Genomic DNA, 18075 nt, shown 5'->3' on the forward strand with positions numbered 1-18075 from the left:
AGATCCCAGGAGCCTGAGATCATGACCTGAGTCAAAGGCAGATGCTTAATGAACTGAGCCAGCCAGGCGCCCCAATAAATAAAATCTTTTTTTTAAAAAAAGAAGTAACCTGTAAAATGGCAGAGAGTGATGGAACTGATCTAAATATACAATAATCTTTGTAAAGCACATTGTTAAAACAAAAGAATAAGCTGAATGAATGTAAACTATTATTTTTAGGAATACTTGGCTTTATTCTCTAATCTGTTACATTTTCTTCTTACCAACAAGGCTGCAAATATGATTAGACAGTAAGCTGTTTTGAACAGGGGCCATGTCTAGACTGTTTACTGCTGAGTCTCCAACACTTAGGGCAGTGCCTGGAAGATAATAGGTGTTCAGTAAATATTTGATGAATTAATAAATGGATTGAATAACAAGAAATTAAAGCAATATTCTAAAAAGGCTCAAATGCTGTCAGTATCATTAAGCCCTCATTATTTCAAGAACACTGGCTATAATGCAATTGGTTGTCAGTGAGTGTAATTGGAAGAAAAATAATACATATTTCAAGGAGTAAGGAAAGATGGAATCCATATACCAGTTAGCTTTCAAAACTGGCTAAAAGGTAATTGGAATCTGAAAGTTGATTTATCTGGCCTTCCTCTTACCTGAATACAATGCAGATCTTAATTGAAACATACACCTCCAGGAACAGAAGAATAATGAGCTGCTTGCTGAAATGTCACTCCCATGAAAGAGAGCAAATGTGGTCCCATGAGGGATACCTTTCTTCCCTGGGCCGTGTGGGCTCAGCTGTATCTACCAGGAGAGGAGAATTAACAAAATGGCGGTGGGCATGGACAAGGAAGGGATGATTCCATTGATGGGGATCTGAGCAGGCTTTGCAGGGAAGGTAACATCTGACGTGGGTTTTCATAGGTTTGAGAGATGGACCCGACAGGTAGGAGCATACAAAGATTATAAATCATATCTCTGCAATCGACTTTGTTGATGCATGGTGTTATTTTTATTTTACTTTATATTTAACCTCTTTTTAAACTCCAGCTTCCTTATCTAACAGATGGGGAAAAATAAGATCATTGTAGGCATTCCATGAGAAGAATGCATAAAATCATTTGGCATGGTTCCTGGCACACAGTATGTACAAAATATAAGCAGCTGGTATTATTGATGTTATTATTACACTTGAGTTTGCATCCCAGAGGACGAAGCAGCATAAACTAGGGGTGTAAAGAGCCTATAAAATGCAGATGTTAGAAGACAGCTCTGTTTTTTGAGAAAATGCAAAGGGAGATTTAGATGGGAAAGTAGGTATGAATCAGATTGATGAGGACGTGGAATGTGGTTCTAAAGATTTGGGGCTTTAGTGACAAGAGTGAGAAAATAGAGATATTTTTGTTTTCTGTCAGTCCGAGGGCTTATTTAGGCACGAAGCAGCCTTTCAATGTCTGTAAATCGATTCATATAGGTGACATGGCCCAAAATTCTCAGTCTGAGAAGGAACCATTGCTTGTGGCAGGATTTATTCCCTAGCCAATCTTCTCCCTTTTCCTGCCAAAATGAGGACCTCTTTCATTATGTAATGGATAGGGAACGCCACATGTAATTAGAGGGAATGAGCAGAGAGGAAGAGAAAAGGCAGGGAGCATGCCACCGTGCAGGCGGAAGTCTCCCAGGAACAGAAGGTGATGTGTTGTGACAGATGCCTTTGTTATGTTGTTTGTTAAACACTGCATGGCTACATTTTACAACATTTTCGAATATGCCCCTGCGTTCCCTGGGCATTTTGGCAACCGGGGAAAGAGACTATTGGGTCTAGGGACAGGGAGAGGGAGGTGGAGGGTGGAGGGCAAGGAGGGGCTAGAAATGCCAGTGGAGTGGGATTTGAGTTCAAAGTCACCTTCACCTAAATATACCACCCTCATGCAGTCATTGACTGCACTACTGGGGTCTGAGAGCTGTTGCTTAAGAGGTATGTTCATTGTGTCCAATTAAATTCAAATCAAAAGGAGATTTGAGTACCAGCAATGTGCTTAATTGGAGACAGAGATAGGATAAAACGCTATCCCTACTGTCAAGGAATTCACCCACCAGTGGAGGTAATTATGTAAACCCATATCACACATACATATATATATATATATATGCGATACACAAAGTCAGGTGCAAAAAGATTTTTTTTAATTAACATATAATGTATTACTTGTTTCAGGTGTACAGGTCTGTGATAGGTACAAAGAGATTTTAAAAGAACCAGAATGCATTCAAGTTTAAGGGCAGGAGTATAGCATGGTTACCATAGGCCACATTCTCTGATAATAATCCAATTACATTAGAAATAAATTATTGAAAAATTTACTAAAATATCTTAACCATTTGAACATTAAGTCAAATTTATATATCTTTGTATCAAATAGGAAATCAAAAGTCAACTTATAAGCCATCTAGAAAGCAATATAAAGCATACAAGCAAAGTCCTAGTCAGAGATGACTTCACCATTAAAAGAAGACAGTAAAAAACTGAAAGTACCCATTTAGAACAATTAAGAAAAAAATAAAATAATATCACAAACTCTATACAGGGAATTAATAAAGATAAAACCTGAAATTAATGAAATACAACACAAAAATTGTAGAAAAGAATATTTGGGTATGTAAACCAGTTCACTGAAAAGGCAAGTGAAGCAGATAAACTGCTGTTGGCTTAATTAAGAATTAAACAGAGAGATCAAAATATATTAAAAATCAAGAAATTTTAAGGTGGTATAAACAAATATAAATGTGATCAAGAGATCACTGCATACATTTTATAGTAACATTTCAAAAACCTAGATCAAAAAGATGATTTCCTAGGAATCTGTAAGTCATTATAATTGACCTCAAAGAAATAGAAAATATGAATAAATGAAGTCCACTAAAAGAAACAGAACATATGATTAAGTAGCTACCATGAAAATAGGCACCAGAAAAAATAGATTCACAACTGAGTCTATCTAACGCTTAAAATAATTTCAATATTATTTAAAATATGCTACTCCCTAGAAAATACATCATCTAAATTTATTTTATGAAGCTACAGAGCTTTAGTCTAATGCTAATTAGAAAATTCTGGGCTAATTCATACACACACAGAGAATCAAGCAATGAAACTAAAAAGGGAATAACAAATTTATTCCTAGAAATTCATAGGTGGTTCAGACTACTGGCCAATCTACCATACCACCAAATAAAAGGGTAAAAACCATATGATTATGTCAACATATACTGAAAAAGCATTTGATAATAATTAGAAACTTTACAAATAAAGTTAGCATAAAGTAAAAGAACTTACTGACATCAAAACCCTATAGCACATATGGTCCTATGGGGAAAATACAAGACCATTTAATTTCCAGTAATATTTTAAGCAAGAATAACCAGTATTGCCATTATTCACATTTTCTTAAATACTCTGGCAGATTCAGTATGAAAAGAAGTCAAGGTAATTGGTTAACAATAAGAGATTAGAGTAGCAAAAACAAAATTAATAGAATTGGTAAGAAAATTGGGTAAGGTGGTTGTATACAAGGAAAGATATTCAAGGGTCAATATTCTTTCACTACATTAGCAATAAAAACAATTTTATTTTATTTGTTTATGTATTTATTTTTAAGGGAGAGAGAGAGCGTGTGCACGAGTGTGGGGAGGGGCAGAGGAAGAGGGAGAATCTCAAGCAGACTGCACTGAGCATGTAACTGGATGCAGGGCTCGATCTCACAACCCGAGATCAGACTCCAGCTGAAATCAAGAATTGGATGCTTAACTGACTGTGCCGCCCAGGCATCCCTAGAAACCTTTTATTTTATTTATTTTACTATTTTTTTAAGATTTCCTTATTTATTTTAGAGAAAGAGAGAGAAAGCATGAGTGGAGTGGGGAGGGGCAAAGGAGAGAGAGAGAATCCTAGGGGCTCAATCTCATGGCTAGGAGATTAGGAAGGACACAAGCCAAAATCAAGAGTGGGATGCTTAACTGACTGAGCCACCGAGGTGCCCCCCCTAATATGGTGAGTGCTGTGAATTGTGCAAGACTGTTAAATCACAGATCTGTACCTCTGAAACAAATAATGCAATATATGTTAAGAAAAAAAAAAAGAAGATAGCAGGAGGGGAAGAATGAAGGGGGGGAAATCGGAGGGGTAGACAAACCATGAGAGATGATGGACTCTGAAAAACAAACTGAGGGTTCTAGAGGGGAGGGAGGTGGGAGGATGGGTTAGCCTGGTGATGGGTATTAAAGAGGGCACATTCTGCATGGAGCACTGGGTGTTATGCACAAACAATGAATCATGGAACACTCCATCAAAAACTAATGATGTAATGTATGGTGATTAACATAACAATAAAAAAATTTTTTAAATGCAAAAGAAAAAATCTAAAAAAAAAACAAACATTTTAGAATGAAGGAAATTTCCATTAACATCAGGTACAAAAATTGTATATAATTTAAAAATCATTTTAACCATAGAAATCACAATATCTACATAAAACTATAAAATCAGCATATTAATAGTTTAAATTTAAATTTAAGTAATATCTTAACTAACATTTTAACTTATATTTTTAAAATTGTGCAAGTGCATTTGGACACCCAACAGGGATTTTGGAATAAAATTATACAATTTTAAAGTCTATAAAGTAGAAGAGATGGCAAAGGAGAGCCTAAGAGTTTGTCCAAAAGAATACCGGAGAGGGGGAATTTATTTAACAGGTCTCAGAACGTACTATAAAACCAGTGTCGTCTAGTAGATCTGGTGTTGTGTAAGAAGGGAAATGGAACGTGAGCCGCAGGAGAGCAGGGATCATTTTGGGTTCACTTGTATATTCCGAGCACATAGAAAAATTCCCAAGAAATATTGCCTGAATTCATTTATGAAACAGATCGCAGAATTTGTACAAAGTACCTAAAAGTGGATCTTAATATACATGATTTATGAGAATTAAAAGGCATTTAATTGAAATATGATACTAATACAAATCCTAAGTAGTTTTTATAGTAAAATCATTCACGTTGGCACTATATTTGTGTGTGTATTTGTATAGGATGTGTATCTCTAGCTCTATAATTAAATTACCCTAGAAGTTCCACTTGTGTGCTTTACTGAGATCAACCCCCACCCTCGTCTCTAAAAATAAGTTCTCCTGATTTTAAAACTGTAGATTTGTTTTCCCATAGGAATTCTTCAGATGTCATTAATCTTTATTTGAAATGATAGTGATAATTATATACTAATATAATTAATAACAATAATGATAATAGTAATAATAAATATTATTTTACCTTCTCTACTCAAAGGGCCCATAGGAATTAGGCAAATAATCATTGTCTTCACAATAACAGCAAATAGATTTTGGGTACTTACTATGAGCTAAGGGCTTTATATTCATTTTCTTATTTTTTTTAAGATTTTATTTTTTAGGAGCGCCTGGGTGGCTCAGTCGATTGAGCATCTGACTCTTGATTTCAGCTCAGGTCATGATCTCAGGGTCATAGGGTCAAGCCCTGCATTGGGTTCTCTGGAGTTTGCTTGTCCCTCTCCCTCTGCTCCTCCCCCTACTCTCTCTCTCTCAAATAAATAAATAAAATCTTAAAAAAAAAAAAAGATTTTATTTTTTAAGTAATCTCTACACCCAATATGGGGCTCGAACCCACAACCCTGAGATCAGGAGTTGCATGCTGTACTGACTGAGCCAGCCAAGCACCTCTCATTTTCTTATTTGAATCACACAAAGCCATATTGAATAAATACTATTATTTTGTTTAAAACATATATAATTTGAGGCTTATAGAGATAAAATAAGTTTCCCAAAGATACCCAACCAGGAGGCATTAGAGCCATGACTCAAACCCATTTTGGTGTGATCATCCACAGCCCGATATTTCTACACTACTAGTTGCTATTAGGATTAAATCAGATAATGATTATAAAGTATTTAACACACAACCTGCTCCAGAATAGGTGCTTAGCAAACATATAACCACAATAGTAATGACAAAGTCATACAGTCTTCACAGTAATGTTGCCAGGGAAATTTATTAACCTCAGGTTTGCAGATGGGAAAAAATGAGGCTCAGGGAGGTTAATTTACCGGCTGAGTTTACACAGCTTCATGGTAAAGGCAGAGTCAACCTCAGTCATTTCTATCCAAAGCCTATATCCTTAATCACAGTGCAGACATGGGTTCACCCACAACTACAGCACAGCGCAGCTTTAAACAACCCATCTTACCTCTGTGCCTTGGTTGAATAATCAGTATTTTTGAGAGCGATAATCTCTGCTCTGTTTATTCAGGAGGAATGTGTAAGAAAGGTGAAGGAGCTTTGAAATAAGAACATCATAATGCAGATTATTGCTTATGTTTCCCCTAGCAATCCACAAGGTGGCGGATATAACAATCAGGTCACCATTACCTCCAACAAATAGTCATTTCAGACTTAAGAAGAGAATTGTGTGCTTTGACACACTCTCCTATAATGGTTTCATAAAATGTTTAATTTTCCTGAAAATGGGCTTTATTTGCCTGGTAAATGATTCTTGTTTCCTTATTTTCACAACATTAATGACCGAAAAGCAGAGCAAGCTATTTTTTTTTGTCATTTTGGAAGATAGAGGTGGGGTGGAAAAGGAAGACATAGAGAGAAAATGAATGTTTTCATGATTCCATTATAAGCAGTCAATTTAAAAGCAAGAATCTGTATCTACCAACTTCTGGGACGCCATGAGTCTTTGCATGGAGAAGGGGGTGAAGTCAATTCAGAAGATCCCAAGCTGGGGCGCCTGGGTGGCTCAGTTGGTTAAGCGTTTGCCTTTCCAAACTGGGGCACCTGGGTGGCTCAGTTGGTTAAGCGTTTGCCTTTAGCTCAGGTCATGATCCCAGCTTCCTGGGATCGAGCCCTGCGTTAGGCTCCGTGCTCAGCTGGGAGTCTGCTTCTCCCTCCCCCCCGCTTGCGCTCTTTCTGTCTCTCTGTCTCTCTCTCTCAAATAAATAAAATCTTTAAAAAAAAAAAAAAAAGAAGAAGAAGAAGATCCCAAGTCTTAACCACACTACTATATCTGCCAAGGGGGAGTTTCTCTACCAACTACCACTTGGCCACTTGGCTCTCTAGTGGTCATGAGGCCCCACTTCATTCCAAATTCCCTCTAAATGCTTCATGTCTACTTTTTCCTGCCTCTGTAATTCTGTTTCCCAAGTATCCCCCTTGATGTATCCTGTTTGACCTCTCTCCCTTGTGTGCTCACTGCACTTATCAAGATCCACTTCAGAAACCACAGATCTCTCCAAACACTCTTTATCCTCCTCGAGTGTGCTATTCCTCATTTCCTTCAACTGTACTTTATTTTCATTAATGGCATATTTTCTGTTTTCCATGGTAAAATCACCTTTTCTCATTTTAAAACTATAATAATAAAATATATCCATTTAAAATATATAAGAAATACGTAAGTAGATTATAAATAAAAGTGTTATCAAAGCTCTTCTCATCCCACTTCCATCTGCCAAAGTACCTTGTTTTAACGTTTTTAGTTTATAGTTTTCCAAAATTTTTACATGCATTTAAACATTCCCCGTACTCTGAAGGTACTTTGAAATGAAAACCACTGTTCTGGCCATGGATATATATTTTGGGTAATAACAAGAGTTCTAAGGAAAAGTAAAGCAGATGAGAACAAACTCTGCCTGGGGAGGCAGCACTCATGTAACAGAAGCAGAAAGTGAGTTAAAGAAGTTCAGAGAAAGAAAAATTGGGGGTCTTAAGGAGTCAAAACTACTTTATAGGACAGTCATCTGTAGAAGGGGTAGATGCACTGAGATGGTAACTGTGGACGTACAGATGGGGATAGATAATAAGCCGGGTGCCAGGGTGGTTCAGTCAGTTAAGCATCGAGTCTTGATTTCAGTTCAGGTCGTGATCTCAGGGTCATGAGATTGAGCCCCAAATCCGGCTCCATGCTGAGCATGGAGCCTGCTTAAGATTCTGTCTCTCCCTCTCCATCTCCCTCTGCCCCTACCCCCCCGCACACACACCCATGCATACATGCACACATTGTCTCTCTGTCTCTCAAAAAAGAAAGAAAGGAAAGGAATACACAATAAGCAAAGACGCAGGAGTAGAGATGAACACAGTGAGTGGGGCATAAGGAGGAGACTCTCTCCATCTCTTCCCCATCTCATCGGCTGCAGACCCTGACTACTCTAACTCAGTGGTACTTCTTGTTCTCTTTATTCTCTCAGTCACATCATACTCCAGACCCAGTGTATTCATCTCTTGGTGGTTGTTTCCTGGCTCCATCTGTATTTTTTAAAAATCAATACCCATCTGTGTGTCATGCCACTAGTTACTCCTGAGAACTGCCCCAAACATACCACTTTCTTAACACACGTACACACACACACACACACACACACAGGTATACACACTGACACATAAAGACATATATTTGTACAGACATATGAAATGAATACATATGTATTCCTTTGGATATTTACATTAATTCAAAAATAATATGCTCTTGGGGCATTTTATTAATTTTTTCTTTTTCTTTTGGTAAAACCTACTGATTTAATTGAGGAGGTTGAAGACTTAACTCTATTATCACACTCCCAAAACCCACCTCCCTACTCTCCTGAATAAACATACCTTAGATTCATTACTGCACATAGCTGCCTTACAATGTGGAGATATTTTATATTATTTGACTATGTAGATAATGTTCTCAACTGTGTCATATAGTTTACTATGATTACATTTTCTTTCTTTTCTAAATTTTCTCCTCTGTAATTGAGAATTGCTTTTTATTTTCATTTACTTAGTTTTCAGGTATTATTTTATTCTGAAATTTCCCAACAAAACTAACTATAGACCTCTTACCACAGTCAAACACCATAGTGTGGAGGTATGTATTTAGAAACATCTCCCTCTGGAATTCTTTGACCTGCTCAATTCTGGACTTAGTTCTTCTCTAGCAGGAATTCAGAGAATTGTCTGGGAATCTCTTTTGTAATTTTATAATTGCCTTATTCTCATTTCTGAATTCAGTCTCCTGTTAAAGATTCTACAACTTCTCTTTCTTGGCTTATGCTCTTGTATTGTTGGAGACTATCTTCAATATCTTCTTGCATGGGAGGTATATTTTTGAGCTTGTGCCTGTCTAAAAATGTCTTTATCTGATCCAAGATGAGGGATTATCTATATTTAAAATCTTTTGTGTTGTTGGAAATAATTTCCCCTCAGAATTTTGATGGGATGCTCCTGTAGTCTCCTAATTTCTGTGGTGCCATTGCCATTCAGATCCTTGATCATTTTATATGGTGATGAAGATATGTTGGGCAGAAGAATGATGCTTCTCTTTATGAAAGATGTTAGGGGCTCTTATTTTTCCCTGCATCCTTGAAAATTTACTCAAAAGTGTCTTGGGGTGGGTATTATTTTTTTGTTGTTTCAGATGAGAACTTGTTGGACTCCTTCAATTTTCTGGACATATCCTCAAATATATATTCTAACCCAGCTATTTTTTTTTTAATTTTACACTAAGAAAAATACTCAAAGCTGATTATTTTTTAATTCCCTGATTTTTTTTTTTTTTAACAGAACACACTCCAGTTCCAGTAAGGATACTAATCAAATGTGCTTGTGTATGCCTGGCTATTTCCATTTCTTCTGTAACCCTCCTACCTAGTCTCTCTGCATCAACCCTTACCCATGTAGAGTCAACTCTCAATACAGCAGTCAGAAGGATCCTTTAAAAATTGATCTATGTCTGCAGGAAAATGATTTCTTCAGCAATCAAATCATCACTACCAAAAAGGCAAGCAATGCAAAAATGTGTAGAGTAGAAAGTGAGAAATTACCTAAAATTCTACCACTAGCAACAGCTGTCATTACTATTTGGTGGTTATTGCTTCAGATAACTCTCTAAGGATGACACATGTGTATATATTCCTATCCAGGGACTATATAGAAATTTATAGATTAGTAGGAAAACATAAAAATAAAAATGTGATGCTGTTATAGCGGGTATTTTAAAATAAAGTGACAAACATAGTTTTACTTGAATTTAACACTAAGAAAAACATACTGAAATAAACATGAAAAAATACAAATGTCAAATACATATTTTTTTCACCTAAAGGAGATATTAGCATCAAAAATATCTCTAGAGTTAAGGGGAAAAGTAAGAAGACATTTTAAGTTGTTAAAATCTTTAAAAAAATAAAGTGATACATTTCCATTTTAGACCTATCTATGGACTCCCTGCTATGAGGGAGCTCATAAGGTTTACAACATTTACATATTCTGGCCTGAAACCGCAATTTTCACCATTGTTTCATTTTAATTGTATATTGAGTAGGAATCTGAGTTCACCCCTGAACCTGTTCCCATGGCTTCCTCATTTTCAATTACTTTGTCATCATTTATCATTTTGTTTACCTGATTTCATCTTCCAGAAGCCTTTTGTTTTTAAAAACTTTGATAGTATATTTTATTTAACCTCATCTATTCAAGATACCATTATCACAATATATAACCAATACAAAATTATTCATGCAATTTTTTTTACAGTCTGTTTTTCCTACTAAGTCTCTGAGGGTGGGTGTGTGTTTTATCTCTAGATCACATTTCAGACCCACGGGCCATAGTTCAAGTGCTCAGGAGCTACCAGTGGTTAGTGGCTACAGCATTGGGAAAGCACAGCCTTAGACCTTGTCCTTTCCTGTGTCTCTCTTGTCCATTTCCTGTCCGGTTGGGATTCCACCCCAGTGGTTTATCCCAGTGGAGGGGTTCTGTCCTTGATGGGATGCCTGGGGTGTCAACCTGTTTATCCATTTTTTTCTATTTGTTTTCACTTTTTACTTCGAGATAATTGTAGATTCATGTGCAGTTGTAAGAAGTAATACAGAAATTTTTCAAGGAAGAGATTAAGGGATCTTCTGTCCCTGAGTCTGTGCATGCTTCAGAATGTCTGTATTCTGCTTTTATACTTTTCAAACATAGGTAAGGTCATGTCACTCTTATGTTTAAAACTCTGCCTTAGCTCCCAGTTTACTCAGTAAAATCAGTGTCCTTATCAAGGCTAACAAGCCATACATGTTCTGACCACTGGACATCACTTTGCCTTCTTCATCTCCTCTACCTTTAGGTCGTTCTGTTCTGGCCACACCAGAACCATTGTCATCCCCACTTTTAAGACCTATGACTTTTCCTTCCACTCACTATCATCCATCCATCCCCTTCCATGAGATATGCATATGGCCTACTTCCTTATCTTCCTCAAGGTTTTGCTCAAACATTACCTTCTCAATGAGGCCTATCCTGACTACTCGCTTTAAAATAATTACCCCTCCCTACCTAACCATCTTTCCTTTGTCATGATGCTCACTTTATTTTCTTCTTTTCTAAGATACTTTGGACTTTCTAACAGGCTATATAATTTACTTATTTATGTTTTTGTTTGTGTTTTTACTCCCATGAGCAGAAAAAAATTCTGCCAATAACATCTTCAATTGTTCACTACACCCATTTTAACAATTGCTTATGCAATTATCCCTACTTTACAGGTAAGGAAACTGAGCTTCCTAGAGTTGAAAAGATTTGATCGTAAGATTGGCATTAATGAAGCTGGATTTAACTTCAGGTTCCTCTGGCTCCAAAACCGATGTTCTTTTGATTCTTCTAAAAGGGATTCAAAGTTTGTGGCTCAAAGAGCAAATGGAGCTAATATATAACTTTTATTTTCTCCTGCTAAACATCAAATCTCTTTTTCACTACTTCTTAACACAAATGAATTGTTCTGGATATAATCCTAGTGAATTTAGGCAGTGAGGAATCAACACCATTTCAATAAACTAGACATTGACATTTTTTGAACTGCTGTCTACTTTACTCCACTTTACTGGGTAATCATCACTCTATCCCGTAATGCTGTGAGGTTTCCCACTGTCATCAATCATTCCTTCTCTGTTCATTGTATTGCAGCCTTCACGTGGGGGCCCAGCTGCCAAATAAAAGGTCATTTAATGGGTCCTTACTCTTTTGAGCACCATCCAAAGCTTCCTCTTCAATCAGCTTCTCAGGGAGAGATCCATGTGGGGGCAAAGAGGCAGGTCACTTCAGCTACATTTCCATGGCAACCCATACATGAATGTGATCTTAGCCCATGACCTTGGACATAATGACCCCTAATCACATCCTCTATGCCCCCAGGACTCAGTGACTCATATGGCTATTTCCTGTGACCGGTTTAATGGCACAGCTTCCAAAAAGGTAGACTTCTTACCTTAAGCAGGCAGGGCCAATCAGCAATTACTTCAGGGCAGAAACTTAGAACAGAAAGGGTCTTTGCAGGACTGCTAAAACAGCAGTAGATAAAATATGTTATTAGAACTCTAGGTGCCAAATAGACCACACTTGTTGGAATATTTCAGCTCTTAATTATTCTTGACTGAATTCAGTCTGACCTAGCTCATTTCTCAATCCCATACAAAGATAATGGGGATGAGACTATGGCTAAGGAGCAACCTTTGGAGGAACAAAGAATGTTGGGATAAGTAGAAAGAGGACACATTATAAGGTCAAATATGACAAGTGTTGAAATGGAAAGGACTTTAGGGTTGGACTGATGTCTAGAAGTGTAATCACCAGGAAAATAGAGGCAGGCATCTTCTCTTTGGGAGATCCCTGTTGAGCCAAGACAGAATTTGGATAACAGTGCTGCCTTTTGTTGTGTGACTGTGTTTGCCAATGTTGGTTTTCCTATACTTATATTTCCTTCTTTGTAAAATAGTGGTAATACTGATATTCCTTCACTCAACATTTATTGAAACTCTATTGTTTGTGTTCATAGGGATAGTATATGAATTAAATACATAAGTTCATAGAAAGCTCAGTACCTCACACATGGCATATACCCTAAAAGTGATCATCACTGTTGTTATTATTATTGTTGTTGTTCATTCCATTACAAAAAAATAAATTCCTAACAGCCAGAGTGCTAAAGAAGGTTGTTTTAGAAGGTTTTAAGCTCTCTGTCACTGGCCAAATCCTCATAGGCCATATGGGAATGGGATAAGGGAGTAGTCATAGTCAGTAGCAGAGGTTCAAGTGTTAAGATTATAGATTAAGTATTAAATTTTAGATTCTGAAAACTCCTTCCAATTGGGAGGTGCCATTATTCTGTGACATTTAGATTTTCCTTGCTCTTAACAATGGTCAAAGTTTTCTCATTGTCAGTAACTATGGAATAGCACCATCAGGCGTCACCAAAACAAACTGATAGGAAAATCCCAGGCCTTGTCTTTATGTTATCCCTAAGCCTTTACCATCTGAGATCCATAGATTCTATCTACCTCAATTTTTTGTTTGTCTGTCTTATATATGTCACTATCCACTATATCCCCACATATGCCCTTAATTTCCTTCCTTCCTGGTTTGCTTTATCCTATATACAATTCTCAAAAGACCAAAAAAAAAAAAAATATTGTGAATGTTGAAGGCTGAATGCTGTCTTCTCTCCCCACAGTCCACGCGGAATGGATTTCTTTTTTTTAAAGATTTTATTTATTTATTTGAAAGAGAGAACATGAGCACGAGCAGGGGGAGCAGCAGAGGGAGAGGGAGAAGCAGACTCCTGGCTGAGTAGGGAGCCCAACGCGGGGCTCGATCCCAGGACCCTGGGATCACGACCTGAGCCGAAGGGAGACGCTTTACAACTGAGCCACCCAGGCTCCCTGGAATGAATTTCTTGTTCCCTCATGGACATGTTCATTCATTTGGCACATAGTCCTCAACCTCTACCCTGCCAGGTACTGTGCAGGGCACCGAGAATACAGAGAGGAAAATCACCTACCTTAAAACTATTGTGGAGCTTTGGCTGTACTGGGAGAGGCAAATATACAAAAAAGTTACATGAGAAACTAGCTTTGCCCACATGGAATACCATGCGGCAGTAAAAAAGCAAATGGACTAAATTTATACCTGCCCACATCACTACCTCTCAACTACTTAGGTGAGTGGGAAAAGGAGGTATGATGTTAATATACTTTGTTATCGTGCTATGGATTTGTAAGTATAGCAAAGAATACTAGAAACCAAATTCAAGAGAGCGCTTACCTCAGGGTGTGATTGAAAATGAGAGTAAGAAATGAAACTTAGCAGAAGCACATGAGGGCTTCAACATTTTTAGGGAAATTTTATTTCTTACTTTGGAAAGTGAATTATGAAATATATATATTCCTACAAATAAAATACTATAGGTTGTAAAAAGTGTTTTAAAGGGCACTATGCTATGATATTAAATCAAAATCAGTACCTGACTTCAAAGAGGCCATATAACAGGAGTGGCTTTTCTGTGTCTCTGTGGAAACACCCATCAGAAGGAATTAACCAGGTAAAGTGTGGGAGTGAGGAACAGAGAGGAAAAGTTCTCTGCTAAATGTATCTATTTCTTATTAACCACCCTGTTTGCATTTTGATATAAATTTCCAACCTGAAACCTATTCCATCTCCTCAATTGAAACAGGAAGCCCATTAAGCAATTGAGTCTTTATTTGCCTTTGTATTTATTAGAGCACTGAGCAAAAATTTTGTTATGTTGAATTGGACACTAATAAAAGTCGAGGTCTAGGACCTCACTTGAGGGTCATTAATATGTTAAATATTAATTATATGTATAATTTTTATTTATACTTCATTGACAACTAGTCCAAGCTTATGAGATTTTTTTTAAAAAAAATTTATTATTATTATTGCTAACTGAATGTAACAAGCTTATGAGATTTTAAAAGCAGTCCTTATTTAGCAGTTCTCCACCCTGTCTGTAACACCCAATACTTTATCTGGGTTTCCAACAAAGTGATGAAGAATGTCTTTGGATCATGCCCTTCCCTCTTTGTGAAATATATTTCCTTCCTCATCTTTCACCTAGCAAATTCACTCTATTCTTTTAGATTCCACTTATATGCTTCTGTCTCTATGATGTCTTTACTAATCAGTTCAGTACAAAGATGGAGCTCCCTCTCATAAACTCCTTTGCAACTCTTTGACATCCCTTGCCATAAACTTCCTGGATGCAGACTGGTTAGCATAGTTCCTGGAACATTATAGGCAACCAATACATATAGCCATTATCATTGTTAAAGGATGTTCCCTGCCCTCAAAAATTGTACACCCCATCAGGAGAAGTAGCAAAGACACAGGTGCTACACAATACAGTTTAATCCAATTCTATATATATCCCACAGACTCACACATCAGTGTTTGGCACATAGCAGCTGCTCAAATATGAAAGAGGGAAATTAATAAATAAATCTATGAAATCGCCAACATATGAATTTGTGTTTGTCTAGCCCATTGGAGATCTCAGCCTTACAAGCATCCACCTTGTACCCCAAGGGGTGGAGTTATTTATTGTTTACATAGGCTAGCTCTTTGACTAACAAACAAAAGTCTGAGCTGGCTTCATTAAGAAGGATGGATATAAAGCAACAACATGTCTGTGCTGAGCCATTGAAAGTGAAATGGGATAATTGCCGTGGTTACAATGAGGCTGATCAAGCTGAGAGAAACAAGTTTCAAATTGTTCCAATCAGTCCTAATCCAGCAGAGTTATTAACAGTGCTCTACCCTGGTGCGACTGCATCTGCTAACTCGAGATAATGATTTATATCTCAGTTTATGAAAGTTCCAATTTGTCCTAATTCAATAAGTGAAACCCAGCAAGGCAGGCAGGAGACATATACTGCACCATGACTGGAATCCCCATTTCATTCTCCTCTCCCCACCACCCCCAGACTGTGATGGCTGACTGTGCATCTGCCTGCCAAGCACTTTCCCTCATGGACCTGACCTGAGGGAGACAGAGTGACATGTTGGAGTAGAAGTTTTTGATCACACCCTAGGGCTGAAAGATATAGCAGGAAAGAATGTTTTAAACAAAACCAACAAGGTAGAAATGTATAGTTAGAAGTGTCTTGGAGACCCCCAAGTCTAGGAGTCCTTAATCTGGAAAATATGTGCCCTAGGTTAGAAAACAGTGATTCCATGAATGCTGTCTCTATGCATGCATATGTGTGTGTGTGTGTGTGTGTGTTGCATGCATGCAGTTTTCCCTTTTGGCGAGAAAGGCCAGAACTTTCATTAGATCCCAAATTGTTCTTGTGACCTAACAAAGTTATGAACCATTGACTGGTCTAGTCCATTCGCTGTCAAAAGCAAAGGAGAAAGTGGGATGTTAAGATAATATCACTACTAGCAAGAAGAAACTGGGAATAGAATACAGGAATCCCTAAGATAGAAACTAATGTACATGTTTGACCTCAGAACAAAATGTGACTTCAGCCAAGTATGATTTCTTGGACACCATTTCTTCTCACCTAATCCTCCCATTCTATGGCAATGCTGCCCCCATTCAGTCAGCCATGTGTCTTCTTCATATCCAAACATATCCTCTGTGAAAAGTATACCGATAGGCATAGAGACGATATGGTACCATGGAAAGGATCCTGTACTTGCTTTAGTTTCTAGTATAGTCAGGCATGGAGTGATAGAAACAAAGTACGTATTTCTTGAATGAATGAATGAATGAATGAATGAGCTGAACATCATAAAACATTGCTAATGGACCTCACTGAGATTCATTTCAACTATCAAAAAAATGAAGAGATTGGTCTCTGTTATATTTCAGATACTTTGTTTTAATATTTGATGATAATGACAGCCATTTGCTTGATATCTCATTTCCCACTATTAAAGGAAAGATATACATGCCCCTCTTCAAGGGATTCCTAAAATGTCCTTTGAAACAGGCCAGATTCTAGGCTCTGAAGGTACAAAGGTGAATTAAAAATGGATTTTTCTTCAAAGGGTCTCACAGTCTATGGAAAAAGACCAATATGTAGACAAAAGTCAAGAACTCTACTTACAACTAGTGAGGTCAAGGATTGAGTGCAGTGTTTTTTGTTTGTTTGTTTTTTAATTTAATTTTATTATGTTATGTTAGTCACCATACAATACATCACCAGTTTTCGATGCAGTGATCCACGATTCATTGTTTTCGTACAACCCGCAGTGCTCCATGCAGTACGTGCCCTCCTTAATACCCATCACCCGGCTAACCCATCCCCCCACCCCCTCCCCTCTAAAACCCTCAGTTTGTTTCTCAGAGTCCATAGTCTCTCATGGTTCATCTCTCCTTCCAATTTCCCCCCTTCATTTTTCCCTTCCTTCTCCTAACGTCCTCCATGCTAGTCCTTATGTCCCACAAATAAGTGAAACCATATGATAATTGACTTTCTCTGCTTGACTTATTTCACTTAGCATAATCTCCTCCAGTCCCATCCATGTTGATGTAAAAGTTGGGTATTTGTCCTTTCTGATGGCTGAGTAATATTCCATTGTATATATGGACCACATCTTCTTTATCCATTCATCTGTTGAAGGGCATCTCGGCTCTTTCCACTGTTTGGCTATTGCAGACATTGCTGCTATGAACATTGGGGTGCATATGGCCCTTCTTTTCACTACATCTGTGTCTTTGGGGTCAATACCCAGTAGTGCAATTGCTGGGTCATAGGGTAGCTCTATTTTTAATTTTTTGAGGAAGCTCCACACCGTTTTCCAAAGTGGCTGTTCCCACTTGGATTCCCACCAACAGTGTAAGAGGGTTCCCCTTTCTCCACAACCTCTTCAGCATTTGTTTTTTTTGTGCCTTGTCAGTTTTTGCCATCCTCACTGGTATAAGGTGGTATCTCTGTGTGGTTTTGATTTGAATTTCCCTGATGGCTAATGATGATGAACATTTTTTCCTGTGTCTGTTAGCCATTTGTATGTCTTCTTTAGAGAAGTGTCTGTTCATGTCTTCTGCCCATTTTTTGACTTGATTATTTGTTTTTTGGGTGTTGAGTTTGAGAAGTTCTTTATAGATCTTGGATACCAGCCCTTTATCTGTAGTGTCATTTGCAAATATCTTCTCCCATTCTGTGGGTTGCCTCTTTGTTTTGTTGACTGTTTCCTTTGCTGTGCAGAAGCTTTTTATCT

The sequence above is a fragment of the Leptonychotes weddellii genome, chromosome 14 (assembly GCF_054177405.1).
Source record: "Leptonychotes weddellii isolate Sample4059 chromosome 14, ASM5417740v2, whole genome shotgun sequence".
Classification (NCBI taxonomy): Eukaryota; Metazoa; Chordata; class Mammalia; order Carnivora; family Phocidae; genus Leptonychotes; species Leptonychotes weddellii.